This window comes from Carcharhinus amblyrhynchos, chromosome 20 (assembly GCF_965287045.1).
Source record: "Carcharhinus amblyrhynchos chromosome 20, sCarAmb.v2.hapA, whole genome shotgun sequence".
NCBI classification, from domain to species: domain Eukaryota; kingdom Metazoa; phylum Chordata; class Chondrichthyes; order Carcharhiniformes; family Carcharhinidae; genus Carcharhinus; species Carcharhinus amblyrhynchos.
In genome coordinates, this window is record NC_137343.1 from 42,370,433 (window position 1) to 42,389,347 (window position 18,915).

At 49.6% G+C, this 18,915-nt stretch overlaps 1 long non-coding RNA gene across 1 annotated transcript; it reads right to left on the reverse strand.

Annotated features, from left to right (window-relative positions):
* Positions 1 to 2,478: 2,478 nt before the first annotated feature.
* LOC145356111 (uncharacterized) lies at positions 2,479 to 18,331 on the reverse strand. The gene is made up of 3 exons (XR_013889067.1): positions 18,251 to 18,331; positions 17,313 to 17,410; positions 2,479 to 2,735 (listed from the first exon to the last, which is right to left on the reverse strand). It is a non-coding gene; the product is annotated as an uncharacterized LOC145356111 (long non-coding RNA).
* Between the last annotated feature and the right edge of the window lie 584 nt (positions 18,332 to 18,915).

The following is an 18,915-nucleotide window of genomic DNA, read 5'->3' on the forward strand; positions in this document are numbered from 1 at the left end:
ATCATAAAAGCTTAAGAAAAGAAACTAGTCTATTTGAATATGTATATATTGTTAAAAAGAAACACTTATCAGCGGGGTGTCAGCCTGCAAGTGTAATTGACGCCATTGTCAAATGTTACCAGTAACAAAATAATGTTTTTTTTAAAATTGTGTTAGGTGGGAATTAGGGATTTTTTTTTTTGTTTTGGCTTTCCCTCAAGCGGATGTGTTTGACCGACCCAAGTGGGGAATAGTGAAAGCGGAATGATGCCAGATATAATCTCAGCTCGGGATTCAACTCCCTACTTGGGAAAAGGGAGTGAGACGAGCAGCCTGTTTGCTGCTCCGGGGGGCGGGGGGGGGAGGGGGAGGGGAGGGGACTGGGCAGATTGGACTCCTCTGAAAGATGGGGGATGGGCAGCCGGCCTTGCTCAGAGATCTTATTCAGTTGCCCCGGATTCATCCGGCGGCGGGGGCAGGATATGAAATCGTCGACTTTCCCATCTTGTAAATAAATTGAGAAATCGCTTTCAGTGTGATTTTCCACCCCCCCCCCCCCAAACCCGGCCTCCACCCTCCCCCCCCCCCCCCACCCACACACACACACAGGGTGGCACAGTGGTTAGCACTGCTGCTTCACAGCGCCACGGACTCAGGTTCCGGTTCCCGGCTTTGGGGGGCGGGGAAATCACTTTGCACCTTCTCTCCGTGTCTGCGTGGGTTTCCTCTGGGGGTGCTCCGGTTTCTGCCCGAAAACCCGTGCTGGTTAGGTGCATTGGCCATGCTAAATTCTCCCTCAATGTACCCGAACAGGTGCCGTTGTGTGGCGATTAGGGGATTTTTCACTATATCTGGCAGTGTAAGCCTAATTGTGACACTCATAAATTTAAAAAAGGTAATAAATTAATTAAAAAGACTCCAAATAAATGAAATCCCAACTCAGGAATTGTACAGAAATAGTATGGCAGAGTTTAGTTAATATCTATAAAGTTGTGTGAAGCAATCTTTATGTGGTCATATTTTAATTTTTAAAAATACTTGTTCATATTTTAAGAAACCTGTTTGGATTGGTTAATCAAGGCCTTTGCGTGATGCAGCAGATGATCCAGTACATCACAGAATTGTTACTGTATAGGCGGCCATTCAGCCCATCGTGTCTACTACTACCTCCCCAAACTAGCATCTTTAGTGCCAGCCATTCTCCTGCCTTTTCCTCTGCAAATTGTTTCTTTTCAAATAATTATCTAATGTTGTCCTGTTGAATTATGTCCCGTTAATTAAAAATGAATGAAGTTAATTAAATTGAAATAGGTTGTATACGGGGGTATATTTTTAACTCATATTCTAGGATGCAAATGTCGGTAAGTTTATTGCATGTCCGCGGTTTTTGGATGCATCTGGACCATTTAAAATGGCAGTCATTCAGAGACAATTGGTGTGGGAGCAGACCTTAGGGTAAGGATGGCGCCATCTCCTTCCCCAAGGGGACATCGTCAATGAGGCTCCATAACAATCCCACAACTTAGAATCACAGAAAGCTTATAGCCCCGGAAGAGGTCATGGTGTCTGTGCTATCAGAAAAAGGAGCCACTCGGTCTAATCCTAATTTCCAGCGTTTGGTCCGCCCCCTAGCACATCAGATGCTCATACAGACACCTTTTTTGTGAGTTGACGATTTCTGCCTCTGCTACTCTTTCAGGCAGAGTTCCAGACTCTCTCTATCCTCCATGAAAAAATGTTCCCTCCGATCTTTCTGCCCTCACTTTAAATCTCTGCCCCTTCCTCACTGACCGCTATGTTATAGTAAATAGGCCTTTCTCATCCACTCTATCCAGGCCCCTCTATACATCTCAACCAATTCTACCCTCAGCCTACTCTCTTCCGAGAACAACCCCTGTCTTTCTCACGGCAACCGACCTAATGTTAAGTTGATCTTTCTCTGCACCCTAGCTTTGACTATACCACTACATTCTGCACCCTCTGCTTCTATGTACGGTATGCTTTGTCTGTGTAGCGCGCAAGAAACAATACTTTCCACTGTATACTAATACATGCGACAATAGTAAATCAAATACATCTCCTCAATCTCCTCTCCAGTGCAATTACATCCCTTCTGTAATGAGGTGGTCAGAACTGCCCACAGTGGTCACCTTTTGTTTTGCTGATGGCAGGCTTATATTTTGTATTCTTGAAGAACTCAAATTCTCGAAGTGCCAAGATGAGAATTGAACCGATATATCCTCCGTTGTGATAGATCTCGGTGTGTATATGGAATTTGTAAGTATATGTGCAATGAAAACGGGACATCTACCGCCAGATTATTTGGCGAAGGGACCTTTCGACTTAGCTCATGACTTCACACGTGTTGAATGAAATCAGCTTCAATACTCCAGATCCCTGGTGGTTTAGGATACTCACTTGAACTACATAAAATGTACTCTACACAAATAATCACACTTCGATCAAACGGTTCCGATTTTTAGTCACTTCATTGTGGAAAGTTACAGAGGAAATACATTTGTTTAGGAAACCATTAAGATTCACTAACAAAATGCTAATTTTCCGACGGTTTATACAATTAGACTACTCCAAATCTTATGTGACTATCACTATTTACAAAGTTAAGATAACAGGTTATTAAAAGTTCTGTTCTTTTGATCTTGCCTCTCAATCTTCAAACAGAACTTGGACTTTTTTTTATTCATTCGTTCAACCTTGTGTCCAAATAAGAAGTCAGTCGTTTCAAATCCACTCAACTGTTTCAGAAACAAAAAACAAATACAATTCAACACGGTTACTAATTCGGGGTCCAGTGAAGGGGAGAGAGAGAATCGAACAGGAACGAGGGTACAGAGACAGGACCCGTCTGAGTTGCCATATCTTGTGGCCACATGTATGAACCACGTGTGCGTTTACGGTGCTAAAACACTACAATAACTCTGTATAGTGTTTCTCTGACATCTGTTGTCTCTGACGATCTGTAAATCTATCGAAACCTCAGAACTCTGGATATTAGTCTTGATTTGATGTGTGTGTGCAAATACAGCCCTTACAATCACTGAAAAGCGATTTGAAGAAATAAAATGGGCAATTTAAAATGGTCTCTCGCGTGTTTACAACTTCTGACGGTAATTTAACAAGGAGGAAAGAAAAAATGTGTGAATTTAATTTTATTTAATCGGACTGTTACCTCCGAAAGTTCTGATCGGATCACTTTGAAAGAGGATGTTTTTTAAAAAAACTCAAAACTCGGCTTAGATTGACTCAGTTCCCTCAATTTACAGGCCATCCCTAAATGTAAAACGGTGGGATCATTGCTGATTTCAAATGGTGTAATCTGACCGGAGTCATCGTGTCCATGATTAGCGGCGATAAAACCTCCTGTGCAAAATAAAAATCAAACCTTGGGAGATCTGATTTAATGACGTTCAGTTTTAGATTCCCGCTGTCTCTAGTGGCCGACTCCACGTTGTACAGGCTGGCCGTGTTCTGAGTTGCATTTGCGGAGGTTTGTTTCAGTCTATTAACAGCGAGTAAATGGTGTAGGAAAATGCATGGCAGCACGCTGACGAAGCCACAAGACGAACTTTCTAATGAGACACACTTAACAGGATTCTGCCCCCGTTGGTACAGAGTTCAATGTTGCTCTTGTGTAGTCACCACTTCCCAATAATAGGTCAGATTTGGTGAAATAGGAATATATATATACTTTTTCTTTTAATATGGGTATCCCTTACTGCTGCAGATTGGGTTGTGCCGAGTGAAATGCCACACTTTTGTGGCTTGTTTGATCTAAGGAAATGTTCTTTCCGCCTGACAGGGAAAAGTCACTGTTGCAAACCTGCTCGCAGTGCCACAGACTCACACCGAGGTAATAAAACACGTAACAATATAAACAAACAATGAGGGAAAAAAAATAAGCTACCAATGTTCCCGATAGACCAGTGATAACCAAAAGCTATGGTGAGGTGGGGGCGGGGTAACATATGTTTGTCGATACATTGTTCTTGATTTGAAATTCACATGTTTTTAAATAATCTATTTTGTTACTTTCTTTACACGTGTTCAAAGCAACCCGAAATTAGCAATAGGAATTCCGCTTAAGTCCCCCGGGTGGACAATTCTGATACTTTTCCGTTCTGGGGAGGGATTGGACTGCTCAAGGGAGAAACTCGGCTTAAAGGAAGAGGCAAGACCTTCTGATGCACACTTAGAAATCGCTGCTTAGGTCCCCCGTTGTTCAGTTTTGGGCACCACACTTTAGGAAGGATTCAGAGAGGTGGTGGCCGGGATGAGGGGCACAGGTTGGAAAAATCTGGAAGCGCGGAATGTTCTGATTGAGATCTTGATGGACTTTGACAGAGGAGAAAGTGGCGGGATTGGTAATCAGGGCAGATGTGAACTGACAAAAGAACCAGAGGCGAGATGGGAGTTTTTTTTTGTTAAATCACAGTTAATTGCTATGATCTGGACTGCCGTCTAAAAGGATGGTGGAAACAAGCCCAATAATAACCGCCAAACAGAAACTGGGTGAATATTTGAAGGATTTGCAGAGGTCTGGGGCCCAGGCCATTTCCAAAAGGACGGACAGGACACCGACTCGATGGACCGAATGGCCTACTCTGTGCTGATGAGAGCGCGCCACAAAGTAGCACTCGTCCCTCTGTATCTTTCTGGTAGATTCTGCTGCAGCGACACACTCAGCGTGACAAAGTAACAAGATTCCGCTACATTTGCAAAGTGACAGCACACCAGCTTGTGCAGAAAACTCCGCAATTTATTCTATCACTTGCTTCCCCAGAGACGTGCCCGGTTGCCTGGCGTGTGTGTGTTCAACTCCGAGTGTTTCAACTTCAAGCGTGTATGAGATGGGGGTTGGGGAGGGCGCGGGGGGGAAGGGGGGGGGTGGTGGTGGGTGCAGTGACAGCTGCAGGTTTTCCGCTGGGGTGGGGGGGGGCGGAATTTAAGGGTGAGTGCGTTTCCGTTGGGATCAAACCGTAGCTCCCTGTCCATTAGTAAAGGCGGTGCCTAATGGAGAGGGGGAAGTGAGCCACACAGGGCCAGGGAGATCGCGGCTTGGATCCTCATTGTGTGTGTGTTGACCAATCTGTCGAGGTTAAAGAGGTGGGTGTAGGGGGAGGAGGGGGTAAGATGCCCTCGGAACTGCACCCATCGGACATGAAGGAGAGAGCCCCCCCCCCCCCCCCTCCCCGGAAAACAAACACCGAAACTGCAGTGTAAAGTGCTCAGCTTGCCGGGGGGAGGCCGCTCAAAGACACAGGCAGACAGGACTGACTCCCAGAACCCACTCTTCCGCCTTTTTAAAAAAGCGAGTAAAGCAATACATCAGCGGCCTGGACCCCCTCCACAGACCGGGTCTACACTGAGGCGGTCACTCACAAACCCAACTGGACCTGATTCCTACTGAAGGGGAGGCTACAAATATTCATGACCGACCCGCCACACCCCCCCCAAAACAGAGCAAAAGGTTGAAGCCACCGTCACACTTCAATGGCAGAGATAGAATCCATTAAACTGAATCCCTAACCTTTCCTCTTTGACCAGGAAGCTGGCCTCAGATAGCAGGGGGGACAGATTGTGAAGCACCTCGCTCCAGGCATTCCTGTACATTCCCTCCCATTTCTAACAATATATTCCGAGCTGCTGAGGGTTTTTTTTGCGGGGGGGGAGAACAATTAAGAAGCTGACACGTGCTAAATGAGCCGTGTTGTATTGGGGCTGAGAGGGGACTGACCGGGGACTCGGTCTCTTGAGATCTTTCTGGGGGCTTCCGGGTCCGGGGGGGGGAGAGAGATGTTGGGGTGACCTGTGTCAAAACTTCAAACATTGCCGCCCCTTTCTTGGCAGCTGTGGTGGATCCTGAGTTGGAGGGCGGCCGGGAGGTCAACACAGATAGATGGCCACCTTCCTCCCACCAACTTCCCTTCTCTCCCATCCAGCTCCCGCTGCTCGACCAGCTCCCCCCATACCCAGCCAGGTCCCTCCCCCCCCCCCCCCACCTTCCCGTCTCCCTCTTCCAGCTCCCTCCTTCTCCCACTACCCTCCCTCCTTCTCCCAGCCAGTTCCCATTCCCGGATAGCACCCCACCCCCATTCCTCTCCCCATACACCCCCTCCGCCCAGCTACCCCATTCCCCCTCTTCCTCATCCAGGTCTCTTAACCCACGTCCCCACCCCCATGCCAACTCCCTCCACCTCATCCCCCTCCTTTCCGCATCCCGGCCAATCCACACCCCCTCCTCATCCAGCAATTCTCCTCCACAGCCAGCACACGCTACCACCCTCCCACCCCGCAGCTCCCTCTTTCCTCTGCTCCTTCCCTCTCCCCCCCCTTCTCTAGATCCTGGGGAATCCGCTATAATTTACGAGGGTGAAGTCGCTATTCCAACTTCATCCGGCTGAACTTCTCCTCTTAACCACTCCTTCCCAAAACTTAAGCAAAATGCCTTCATCAAATCACAGAAAACAACCCCCTCCCCCAGCCAGTTGGACTCCCAATATTTTCCTGTGGGAAATATTCCCGGCTGGATTCCGGGGCCACAGATGTTGGTTGAGATTTCTGAGCCAGGCGGCCCCTGGCAGACACTAGCGTCCCCCGCCCCGCAACCATTTGGATAGCGCCTCTGGAAGTGGAGAAGCGACAGCCAGTGTGTGCACAGCAAGATCCCACAACCTCAGTTTTCATAGTTTACGTCGGTGCCAGCAGTGTGAAGTGAGGTTAGTTGAGGTTTGGACACAGGCAGCATGTATGGAGTGAATGGTGCTCACGTTTCGGGTCTGGGTCAGCAGAACCCGAGGTTCAAATTCTTAACTCACTTTTCCAAAACAGGAGGGAGTGGTGATTAAATTACAAGCTTTGGGTTTTCGATGATGGGGGCGGTGTTTAGCGCTGGGTGTGAGGAATTGGAGCTTTGATGGACCCAGTCCCCACACCATCTTCCCACCTGGAGCAGAATTTAACACCTCCCCCCCCCCCCCCCCCCCCCAAAAAAACACACACACACACACACACTCCTGGGAGGTGAGGTTGGCTCCTTGCACTGACTGCAGTCTTTCCCTGCTCTGTATCCGCTCCAGGAGCCCCTACACCGGGCTGGGGGCTCCGGGGCTTCCCGCCAGCTGCGGCCGGAGACCTGTTTCCATGGAGACGTCGCATGGGTCCCGATTGTAATTCTCGGGCGATTTTATTTTGGACACACACAGACGCCCAGATACACACAGAAATAGATACAGAGACACACACACCTAGGCACCCAAATACAGACACACACACACATAAATCCATAGACATCGACACACACACAGACACCCAGATACACACAGAAATAGATACACAGAGACACACACCTAGGCATCCAAATACACACAGACACACGCAACACAGATTGATACAGGTATCTACACACACACACACAGACACCCGGATACACACAGAAATAGATACATACTGAGACACACACCTAGGCACCCAGATACATACACACACACACACAGACTCAGATACACAAACACAGAGAGACACACACACAGATGCAGACACACCGATAGACATACAGAGATACAGCCAGAGACACACGTACAGGTACACACACACTCCAGTACAAAACACCAGTCGAATGTGCAGGCCACTGCTGCTCTTTCAATATTGCACTGCTAGCGTCAGGTCCACAGTAGCGCAACAGTGACAGAGCCGCAGGCGCCTGGGGATCTGAAGCAGGAAAAGAGGGCGAAATGTTGCCATTCGGAAGCATCCCGGGGGCGACGGAATTCCTCAGACTTTGTTACTCTCAAAAGCAAATCCCACACCGATCGTAAACGCTACATTCTAGCGGGTGGGCAGAAAACAAGGTGCTCAAACATAAACAAGTCACGCAGGCATTTTCATTTCCAGACTAAATTACTGATACAAATATTCAACAAACTATCCGCAGCTTGCGGGTTGAGGGGGGGGGGGGTGCAGTGGAAAAAGCGGTCCTCACGATTGTATCCATCTGGGGTTTTTTAAATTAATGTTTAATAATCCAAGTTTGGTGTTAGGTTGGGTTGTTGTAACCCACAGGAGCGAGTTCCGAGCTCTCTGTGTAACCTGCGGATGGGTATGTGTGCGTGTGCGTGGGGGGGGGGGGTGAGTATGCCAACCCCCCTTCCCCCCCCAATCCTGCCCACCTTGAAAAAAAAAACACACACAGCAAAGAAAACAAGCGAGATGAGCGGAGGGCTTCAATGGAAAATCTGGGAATGTTAAAAATCCGGTCCCTCCCTCACCATCCCCGCCGAGGGGCCTCAGGAGCGAGAGACCACCTGAAACCAGCGGCCGGGCCCACCCAGCCAGCCAGCCATGCCATTGTAAGGAACACCCCCCCCCCCCCCCCCCCCGTCTCCCTCCCTCACTCAGCTCAAAGCTGCCCTCTCCCGGCTCCACACACACTGAAAGGCGGGAAATTTAACCCCGCGATACTATCTATCACTCTCTGTGAACCATTTTTTTTAAAAAACACAGCAGTGTATTCCAAGCGGTGTGATGACATGTACATCGATCCGTGTTATTCCTCCTCCTCTTGGAGAGACGATTGTACCCGAGGCTAAAACCCTATAAGCGATATTGCACTACTTAAAGCCAGAAATTCAAAGCAGACGCAATATAGATAGGGTCCCAGCTCCTAGGGCAGCCTCGCTCAGCATCACCCCCCACTTCACATGGGGAGCAAGGGCGGCCCCAACATAACCCCCCCCCCCCACTTTATTGCCTCTCCTACGGACCCCTATTCTGGGGTGGAATGAGAAATTTCCACTCATCAGCAAACACGAGGGATCTTCCCGCCAACAAAACCAAGGCAGACCACCACCCGCCCCCCCAACACCCCAGTTTAAAATTCCAGTGCATCAAGGGGGATTTTTCAGTCACTTCAATTGCAATGTTAATATAAGCCTGCTTGTGACTCAAACTTTCCCCGTTCTGAGGAGGTTCAAACTCAAAAACAAGTGAGTGGCCATGGAATGGGGAAGGCATGGTGTGATTAGCAGAGAGGGGTAGTAGGGGTGGTTTGGGGAGCTCATGGGGGTAGCCTCCCATCCAGGTTGGGATTCCCACCCCCGTTATTCCGAGATGGATTCATTTTCTCCTTTACAATGGGGAGGAGGGGTCGGGGGGGGGCTTACTCTGGAGATTCTCCTGAGTCATTCATTTATTCGCCATTGATGTAGCCGGGGCCCTGGTTACTTTTTTTTTGAAATACACACACACACACACACTTCCTTCAGCCATAAAGATTCCTCACGTTCCACATGCCACTGTCAAGAGGCCCGCTTCCACTTTGATCTTTATCGGCGATGCCGGACTTACACAAATCATTGGGTGAAATCTACTCTCAAGAATGCGCGCCTTTTTTTCCCCTGTTGCGAAATTCCTGAGGCACAGCCAGTGTTAAAAAAGGTTGGGGGTGGTTGAGGGGCCGCCACAGAGATATCTAAAGAGAAACTCATTCTGTCTCTAACCATTCCCCACCACCACCCCACCTGCGTCTGCTGTTTGAACCGGTGGGGCATCACTCGTTTCAACCCCCCAACAGGCGTGAAATGTGCTGTGTTCAGCTTTTTAAGCCTTTTTGGGGTTGGAGGGGGGGGGGGGGACATTGAACCAACTCCCCCCCCCCCATTCGGATTCACAGCACCACCAGCGAGAAAGCCATCTCTGCAAAGCCTCTCCAGGGTATCAACAAGCACACCCCTGTTCTCAACACTCACACAATAGCATTCCCGTACTTTTCCCCTCCCAATACTTTGGTATTCCTTTAAGGGGTTGCCTTTTAATATATCCTCCAATTTGTCCATTCAGTTACCCCCAAATTACGCCCCCCCCCCCACACACACAGCCATTTCTCTTCTATGCGGCCTCACTCCTGCTGGGATGGAGGGGAGGGGAGGGGAGGGAAGGCTTGGAGATATTGTACCCCCAGCTCAGCACACTTCAAACTGCCCAAAGTGAACACACTGGCCCAACAGGAAAAATGGGGGTGGGGGGGGGAGGGAAAACACAGAGCGGGGTGCACTGGTCTTAACCCCGCCACCAAATTGGAGGACAACATTAATTCAGGAAGTGGATTTTTGAGGGAACGTGGATGGGGTTTGGGTTTAGGGTCTGTTATTTCTCCCCAGGCTGCCCGTCCTGGGTGACGTGGCCAGATTAACTCAGGTGGTCGATTCCTTCAGCCTGGTGGGGTTTTAAAAAATGTTTTTGGCGGGGGGGGGGGAAATTAAGCGAATCCTCCCTCCAATACTTTTATTCAGCCTCGACGAATCACATTGAGGAAGTCTTATTTTGGCAAACTCTACTGCCCCCCCCCCCATTGCCCTGTCCAGATTGAGAAACATTCCTGATTTCTTTCTGTTACAGAGTTGGCGGATCTGCCCCCAGGCAGCCAGCCCACCTCCCCTGTCACTGTCCCCACCCTTGTTTGTCCATCAGCACTGGCTGAGTTAGCACCGGGACGGGTTCCATCAAAGGCTGTTCTTTTAAAAATCGTTTCGGACTCGGGGAGGACTGAGGGCTGAACTAAGGTGGGGTGGGGAAGGGGCAGAGACAGGAAGAGGGGGAGAGAGAGAGAGAGAGAGTCTGGTTGGGTGTTGTTAGGCAGATAATAACTCTTGCTCAGGGGACACTAGCGTAGCCAGCCTGGGACAACACAGCCCCCACATTTAGAAGAGTTGCTCCCACCGTTGGGAGGTAAGAAGGGGCATTTCTGTGTTGTCAGCCCCCCTTTCCCCCACCCAGAACAGTTCTCGGGGACTGGTGGGGTATTTGCTGGTGATGAGGAGGGAAAAGGGGAGAGGGGTGGGGGGGGTGGGGGAAAAGTGTGGGTGCGGGAGGGAGTGAGGCAGGAAGTCCCCCCATCAGAAGGGGGAGGGGAGAGCAGCAGGCGGGAGTCCCGGTGCAGGGAGCAGATGAGGAGCCAACCAGTCGCTGCAAAACACTCGCCTGCAAAACAAGCAGTGACCGACAGTCCACATGACCAATCGCAATGCTGGAGCGGCCAGATAAAGCCACACACACACACACATTACATATACACAATATTACATAGAATTCGTTCCGAAACCAAAACTTAAGTCACAATTTTATTCCTGGATACTTCATCGTAAATAATGAAACGGCAAAATCTCCGCAAAAAAAAAAATAATTTTCAAAGAAAGCGAGGTCGCCACTTGTGAAATGTCGGAATGCCTGTATCTGATCCGATATTGGACAGGAACAGTAATGCTGAGGTTAACGCACAAGGGAATGTATCCCCCCCTTTAGCACATGGACTCTCTGTCCATGAGGAATGTGGATCCCAGCTCGGCACAAAGCACCGTGGATTTTCCCCAATGTCACAAACCGCCCAGCTACCTCCACCCCGAAGCATCCAATGTCTAATTTCCACTGCAGATGTAAACTGCAGACAGAGGCACACACTGATTTAATCCGAATACTTGTGGCGAAGTCACCCTCCCTGGAAGTCAGTTACACTTAACGGGAACTCAGATGTCCAGTCACACGACAGCACTGTCCCCAACCTTGGCAAAACCCCATCTTTTACCCAGATATCACATCTACTAAGGACTCACTGTCCCAACTGTGTACACACTTCACCCAGACCTCACCCACTGCCCCAACTGTGTACACACCTGCACCCAGACCTCACCCACTGTGTACACACCTGCACCCAGACCTCACCCACTGCCCCAACTGTGTACACACCTTCACCCAGACCTCACCCACTGCCCCAACTGTGTACACACCTGCACCCAGACCTCACCCATTGTGTACACACCTTCACCCAGATCTCACCCACTGCCCCAACTGTGTACACACCTTCACCCAGATCTCACCCACTGCCCCAACTGTGTACACACCTTCACCCAGATCTCACCCACTGCCCCAACTGTGTACACACCTTCACCCAGATCTCACCCACTGCCCCAACTGTGTACACACCTTCATCCAAATCTCAACCATTGTCCCAACTGTGTACCCACCTTCACCCAGACCTCACCAACTGTGTACACACCTTCACCCAGACCTCACCAACTGTCCCAACTGCACACATACCTTCATCCAGACTTCGCCCAACGTGCACACACCTTCACCCAGATCTCACCGCGTCCCAACTGTGTACACATCTTCACCCAGACCTCATCCACTGTCCCAACTGCATATGTACCTTCACCTAGACCTTACCCACTGCGTCCGCACCTTCACCCAGACCTCACCCACTGTCCCAACTGCGTCCGCACCTTCACCCAGACCTCACCCACTGTCCCAACTGCGTCCGCACCTTCACCCAGACCTCACCCACTGTCCCAACTGCGTCCGCACCTTCACCCAGACCTCACCCACTGTCCCAACTGCGTCCGCACCTTCACCCAGACCTCACCCACTGTCCCAACTGCGTCCGCACCTTCACCCAGACCTCACCCACTGTCCCAACTGCGTCCGCACCTTCACCCAGACCTCACCCACTGTCCCAACTGCGTCCGCACCTTCACCCAGACCTCACCCACTGTCCCAACTGCGTCCGCACCTTCACCCATACCTCACCCACTGTCCCAACTGCGTCCGCACCTTCACCCAGACCTCACCCACTGTGTCCGCACCTTCACCCAGACCTCACCCACTGTGTCCGCACCTTCACCCAGACCTCACCCACTGCGTCCGCACCTTCACCCAGACCTCACCCACTGCGTCCGCACCTTCACCCAGACCTCACCCACTGCGTCCGCACCTTCACCCAGACCTCACCCACTGCGTCCGCACCTTCACCCAGACCTCACCCACTGCGTCCGCACCTTCACCCAGACCTCACCCACTGCGTCCGCACCTTCACCCAGACCTCACCCACTGCGTCCGCACCTTCACCCAGACCTCACCCACTGCGTACGCACCTTCACCCAGACCTCACCCACTGCGTACGCACCTTCACCCAGACCTCACCCACTGCGTACGCACCTTCACCCAGACCTCACCCACTGTCCCAACTGCTTACACACATTCACACAGATGTCACCCATTGTCCCAACTGTGCATACACCTTCACTCACTATCCTAACTGTACAGTTACATGGGATAACTCCAGCACTTACTTCAATGAATCCCTTAGGACCACAACAGCACCAAATGAATGAGCACATGTTAACAGTTACACTTCAAAAGAATGCTAGGAACAATTTAAAAAACATCCACAATGGTGACTAACATTTGCTGGCAAACTCGTCGTGGTGAATAAGATGATGTGGCAAATAGGTTAGTCACAGGTTAGGAATGAGTATGGTGTCTAAGTTATTGTAGCAAAGCCAGCAGCCCAGACCAGGAGTGAGCCACTATCACAGGAAGGTGTGGACTGTGAAGCAAGATTGGAAAGGCCCAGTTCACCAGTTTGCAAACAGAATAGAGTATATTCACACCAACCTATCACTGAGCCAACTTCAACAGCAGTAAGGTGTAGAAAAGTTATAATTTCGAGAGAGTCCAGTAAATTCACGTCTTTTTTTTCAGTCCTACTAACCGCAGCTTTGTACCCATCATTCTAGTATTAAATCTCTACAAGTCTCTTCAGAGAAAAGCCACAGGAACAGTTCTTATTACTATACTGCGACCTGACCTCAATATTCAGCTGAACATACCACCTTGCATACCAGCACTGTCCACACCATGTTCACAAGCAAGTGTGCACAGCAGCAGCACACACACACACACACACACACACACACAGCTCGAACATGTCCTCAAGGCCTTTCCTGCCTGCACTGACCATTTCTCCAGCCCAAAGACTTCCTCTCACCAGTGTCTGGCTTTCCATCGATCGATACTAAACGAGTTGTGTGTGTGGGGGGGCGGGGCGGGCAAGAAGTGCACCAGAACCTTATCAACTGGGTAAAACCGGGGAGGCTAAAACGTCCTGGAACCACGCGCCCGTTTCCAACAAGGGTCAGCAAGTTTAAAAATGGCACGGGGCAGTCAGCGTGGCTGGGTGTTAAACAGAGATTCCAGTGAACCACTGATAGCAAAGGGTGCCCCCAACCCCCCCCCCCCCCCCACGGACACACACCCCCTCCCCGACATTTCATATCAGAGCCAAGAGACAGCATTGTTCCCATCTCCCCGCAAACCAGGTCAAATAATCCAGAGAAGGCATACAACCTGCAGATACAACTTGTTTTGCAGTAACACCGAATTACTGTGCCAAATACTTACAAACCGGGGTGGGAAATTCTCTTTTTGACTGCATTGTATTGTTTCGTATCAAGCCATTTCTAAACGGCAGGGGCACGGGCTTCCTGACCACTTCAGAGAAGGGGGGCGGGGAGAAGAGGGGGCAAATCATCAACTTTACCAAAGTGGGATCAATGTAGCATAAACTTTATCCTTACCAGATCTGCAAGCATAGGAAATTCGTTCAAAAGTTGGGCGATGTTTTAAATCGTCCTCTCCTTCTCCAGCCACCCACCCCCCCCCCCCACCCCGCCCCCAGGCCCCCATTTGCCCATCACACTGACACATGCTAATGAAACTTCGGGATACAGAACTTTAAAGAGGGTAAGTTACACACTGAGTCACTTTTAAAAATCCGGATACCTCTCCCCCCCCACTCCCCCACCAAACATGTGTACGGGTTCCAGGATTCCTCTTCCCAAATGGAGGAGACAGAGGGGGCTGGTTACATCTCTATATCAACTCTAAAACCCTATAAAACAATAAGCTCTTTGGAGGGGCTGCCCCCGCCCCCCCCCTTTACTCACTCACAGCTAAACAGCCCCAACTGCACCCACTCCAGCAGCAGCCTCGCTGTGCCGTGCATTCCAGCTCCGTGCACTTCAGAAACAGCAAGCTCTTACACGAAGTATTCGAGATACATAGTTTTAAAAAAACTCACACAAGCAAGGCGAGCTGCGACCTGTTCGCGAGAACGGCACCGAAACTAAACAACTTTCTCTCTGTGAAACGCACACACACACACACACACACACAGTCCAACCGATTCTGTTCCAGCCCCACGCCCAGATGCCTTTTTTTAAAAATGCCCCGACATTTATATATTTCTAGCTATCTATTCCGGGACATTTAAGAGAGTCAGAAGGCTCACCCCTCCCCCCAGTGTGACCTTTCATCCCACCCACCCCCCCCCCCCCCACACACACTCCGAATCTCATCCCAGCAATTCCATCCCCCAAAGACCGCAGTTTCCGTTTGTGACACAATCTCACCCAAGACATCTCGGGGTACAGGAGAGTGCGGGGAGCTTTGAATCCAATTTGGAAAGTCCGTAGGGACTGAATAGAACTCACCCTTCCACCCACTCCCGACAGATTACGAGCACCAGCGCTGTGAGTTAAAACAAACTAAGGAGATGGGGAATGGACAACTTACGATTGACTTGGAAGAGGGTCCGGAATGAACCCATTGCTATAACGAAAAGTGTGGCCAACAGCAACTAACTCGCCTGTGTCCCATCCAGGACTGTCTGCCCTCCCCCCCCCCCGCCCCACCAAGACACTAAACATCAATATTTAACCCTTCAAAATAATTAATAGTTCTTCACCACTTCGCCCAACTATTGCATTTTAAACTTCTTGTAACTAATCATGTGTCCCTCTTGTCTTTCATTCTCAACACATTGGTTCGAAACCTGGACAATAATTCATCGATTCGCTAAGTCACCGGGTAGTTTAACAAATTTCACTCGTCTCAAAAAGTTTGTCCCGAGAACGTAAACTGTTTGGAATCGAAGCCATCAGAGACTCTCGGGGGTAAGCAGCAGGCTCCGGGCACTGGAACGCAGCCAGCCATTTATAAACAAATACATCTCAAGTACAAAGGTTAATAATAGCAGCCGCCCCAGAGTCACAAATAGTCGCGGCATCCAGTAACAGGGGCTGGCGCTTCATTGACCAAAATAAAAACACACCCCGAATACTTTGTTTTGAAATCACAGACACTACTGACCATAGCCGGGGAGGAAAAAGTCACTTCTGAAGAGTTGGAGAAACACCAACTATGTGTCCAGAAGTCACAGGAGGCGACTCAAGCTGTTGTGCATCATTGATAAACAACCCATTTCTGTCAACTTTTAAACCGTACGAAACAATTATTGAAAGGCAGCAAACCTTTCACCCATTTAACTCTGGACAATACAATTAAAAATACACATACACCTTCAAAGGAATGAAATCTGATCCATCTCTCCAGCCACACATTTTAAACCAGCAGTGACCATTCGGCGGCTTGCTTGTCCCAGGATGTCCACCGATTCTGGCAGCTCGGTCTCTGGTGCCTGACGCTTTGACAATACTATTGCACTGCTTAACTGTGTGCACAGTAGTGCAATATCGTCAGAGCTTCTGACAGCAGTCAACCCTGACCCAGGGCTCAATGCACTGTGGGTTAAAGCCACTCCAAATGGCATCAACAAACTTAAACTATTACGAGGGAAGTTCGATCAGTACCCAATTTCGAGAAAACAAAACGTACACTCTACATATATAAACATAAATGCTTAATGTTAAATAAAAACAACTGATTCGGCAACATTATCTGCCTTTAATCTGAAACACACGAGGTTGAGGAAACGCTATTAAAAGCAAGCTATCCCCCAAACTGATACATATCCAGTCAAAAATAGAATCGGAACAAAACGCACAGGCTTGTACGCCTCACACACTGTGGTTGAAGCCAGGTTTATTCTCTCCTCCACTTTGGGACAGAAGGGGGTTTTGGGGAGGGTGGAGAGGTGGTAGGCAAGGTGAAGAATACTGCCAGCCAATGCCCTTTTAATATTGCACTGCTTAACTCAATCTCAGTAGTACAACATGAAAAGGGCCCCGGACAACAGACTTCAATAACAACGCCCGGGATCAGTCAAAACAACAGGGGCTTCTCCTGCGGCCTGAGTCCACTTTGTTCCCCCCCAAAAAAACATTTGAAAACTCATCCCAGGCCTGAAAGAGAGAATCTGGAAGGCGTTTCACATGCGAGCAAAAAAAAAGACACATTGACAAAAAAGAATCAGTAAATAGCTCCAAATCGATACAGTAAAATATAAATTGCTGCATTTTTAACAAACCTCTCTTCTAATCTATCAAAACTACAATTAAGTTTCTACCAACCGAATGACAAATTATGAAACCTTGAAAAGAAAAGGTTAATTTAATTATTTGTGAAAAAAAGGTAGCGACACGATCGAAGTTTTAATATTTGGTCAAATTACAACCACAACTTTTTTTAAAAAAATGTCTAAAACATCCCTTCTTGCACTGCACAAAGTTGCGAAATCCCATTACCTCAACGTTACTGGAGCCCCCACGCCGTAAACAGCCGTCCACGAAGCTTCAGAAACTAGAAAGGGCAGGAATTGCATTGGGAGGGGTCTATCGCCAAACTATTAAAAGAAAACATAATTTCAAAAAAAAAGGAGAAACACACACTAGCGCGCATTTGGGAGTCCTCGAGTGTCAAGCCTGGCTGGGGCAGAGATCCCGATCCACTTGGGGAGCGTGTGCATTTGTCACTGAGGCTTCACACCCCAGAGGCTTCGATGGAAGCCAATGGTTTGATGTTCCCCTCCCCCTTTCAAAAAAAACCCACACAAAATCAAGCGGCTCCCTCTTTCACAGCAAGGGTTAAAAGGCAGACAACGCGTGGCCGAGCCCCTAACACTGGGATGGGCTGCCAGATCCACAAAAATTAAATATTTATATATTTTTTTAAAAAAGCAAATGTATCCAAAAAAAATCTTACATTTGATTCAAATCTGCAGGAATGAAAAAAAAGGACACACATAAAGCAGGAGTCAGCACAGATTTACCTCCTGGTCCGTCTAAGTTGTTAGCGTGGTTACTGACACCTCCTGGCTGCAGAGGTTAACCCGGCTTCTCTCTGCGATCACCTATTTTAAAAGCCCTAATATGCCCCCAGTGTGTACGGCTTTGGAAGGGGCGGAGTACTTTGATGCGTCCTTTTAGGGAAAAAATAAATCTCCCCATTGCAGACAAGCCATTGCATGGCCTTCCTTCCCCACCCCCTCCCCCCTTCGTCTCCCTCCCCCTCTTCTCTCTCTCCCAGCCCTGCTGAGAAGCTGGGGGTCGCTTTAAAGACCCCCATCCCTTCCCCTTTTTTAATAGCCCTGAGCTCCCGCCATTTCCATGCAATCACCCGGATGCTACTCGCATTAATAAAAAAAATGCCCCTGCAAAAAAAATTTTAAAAAGCTGAATGGTACCTGCAAGCACAGTGAGAGGGAATAACAAATCAAAGCAAATAAATAAACGCAGCTCAAAGTTGCACTGGGGAGGGGGGGTGGGTGGTAGGGAGAAAAATGGAGGCGATCGGTGCAAAAATATTTCCCAAACTTTGCTGCTGCCGGGCGGAGAGGGAATGTTTGCTGCCGATCGCTGCACTGGGGAGAGGAGAAGGAGGAGGAGGGGAGGGTGGAGGAGGAGGAGGAGGAGGAAGAGGGGGATATAGAGGCCGGGAGGGACAGCAATGCTCCTGCCCCCGCCGCTGCCCGCTAGCTCCTGCTGCCCCCTCCCCAGCCCCAGCCTCTCTCTCCCTCCCTTTTTCCCCCTCCCTCGCCCTCCACCATCTTCAGCACCTTCCGCCCAGCGCCCCGCCCCCAACCCGGCCCCCCATTGGCTGCCGGGGCCCTGTGCCCGCCCCCCTTCCCCCTGACCCCCGCCTGCCATTGGTCGGCGCCTCTCATCCGCCCGCCGCCCATTGGCTGTAGTGGTAATGGGGTGGGGACTAGGGAGAGGAGGTGGGGGGGAAAGAGAGGCTGGAGTCGCTACATTCCAGGTACACAGCGACCCACACACACATACACAGGGAGAGAGAGGCAGCCCATTCACAAAAAACAACATCCCAGGGCACTCTCTCTCTCTCCCTCCC